The sequence below is a fragment of the Carlito syrichta genome, unplaced genomic scaffold (genome assembly GCF_000164805.1).
Source record: "Carlito syrichta isolate Samal-C Ts95f unplaced genomic scaffold, Tarsius_syrichta-2.0.1 Scaffold315377, whole genome shotgun sequence".
In the NCBI taxonomy this organism is placed as follows: Eukaryota; Metazoa; Chordata; class Mammalia; order Primates; family Tarsiidae; genus Carlito; species Carlito syrichta.
The window spans coordinates 49,470-51,134 of record NW_007259473.1 but is presented as its reverse complement, the minus strand read 5'-3'; positions in this window follow the sequence as shown (position 1 = coordinate 51,134).

Genomic DNA, 1,665 nt, shown 5'->3' with positions numbered 1-1,665 from the left:
GGGAGCGGCCACTGCACTCCAGTAAAAACAAAAACAAAAAAAAGTAAGCTAGATGCTTATGGATTTTCCTGTTTGACAACTCTTGTCCCTTTTATCTGTAAATTTAAGATCTTGACAACCTAGATTTGGCTTTCAGATTGTGTCCCCAGGGTTCTTTCCTTATAAGTCTCAGTGGAAACTAGAAGACCTTACAAAGGTAAGTGTATTTCTGGAAAATATCTACAGGTGGATATCTGAGGTTTACTTTCCCAGAGGTCAGAATCCTGTTGAAGGAAGGAGAGGAGCATGGCGGTGCCCAGCAGTCAACTACATACAGGTAAGGCTTGGACTTCCTTTTCAGCAGTTTGTCTTCCACTTTACGGTGTTCCTGGTAGGGAGGCTGTGTCGGGAGAGACCAGGAGGAGGCTGGGATTGGGATGGATCTCGCCGGACCCCGCGGCTGGAACTCTCAGAAGGACCTTCTAGGTCATATGAAACCCAGAGCGAGCCACCCCGGACTCCAGTGGCAGCGCCTTTCATTGGGCATACGTGAATGCTTTACATGCACAGATAAATACTGCGCTTTTCGCTCTGGCTCCAAACCTACTTAGACACAGGCTCGGGAGATGCAGGAGAACACCCAACCCAGCCAGTCAGGCGACGTGGCGGATGATGCCGCGCCTTTGGCTCTCGGTGGTGAGCAATGTCCCCTGCTGTCCCCCACCCCCTTCACTGAGAGGGTCAAGGTCAAGTAGGCAGCCAGGCATGTCCTGAAGGGAATCATGGGTTACGTCTAAGCTCCCGCGACTTGCTTTTGGAAGTACTGTAAAAGATGGACAGAGCGGGTTCCTGCCCTTCTCACCTCGTCCACATGGATGAACTTGCTCCTGCAGCCCGAGGTCTGCCCCCACCGTCTCTGCCTGGCTCCTAGCGGGAGACACAGGCCGGACAGTCTATCAGGTTGGAAACCACAGTAACTTCCTTGCATACAAACTACTGATGGGAAAGTTTGGTTTCTTTCTCTTTCCCTTCGTTTATGTAATTTTCTCTCCAAATACGTGCGACCTTACTATTCCCCGGCACAAATTCCAACCCTGCTTTTAAAATTTGATATCTGGCGAGACGTCATGGCTCACGCCTGTAATCCTAGCTCTTTGGGAGGCCAAGGTGGAAGGACTGCTTGAGGCCAGGAGTTGTACACTAGCCCGGAAGACATGAGACCCCGCCTCTACAAAACATTTAAAAACTTAGCTGGGCGCAGAGGCTCAAGCCTGTCATCCCAGCACTTTGGGAGGCCGAGGTGAGAGGACTGCCTGAGCCCAGGGGTTCGAGACTCACCTGGGCAACTTGGCGAGACCTCAGGTCTACCATAAATCAAAAAAGAAGTCGGGCGTGGTGGTGCGGGCCTGTGGTTCCAGCTGCTTGGAAGGCTGAGGTGGAAGGATCACTTGAACCCAGCAGGTGGAGGCTGCGGTGGCTGGGGGCGTGCCACTAGCGGCACTCCAGCCTGGGTGAGAGTGAGACTCCGACTCAAACATTAAAAATAAAAAAAATAAAAATAAAAAATTAGCCGGGCGTGGTGGTGCCCGGCTGCAGTCCCAGCTACTCGGGAGGCCGAGGAGGGAGGATCGCTTGAGCCCAGGAGTTCGAGGCTGCGGTGAGCGACGACCGCGCCGCTGTGCTCCA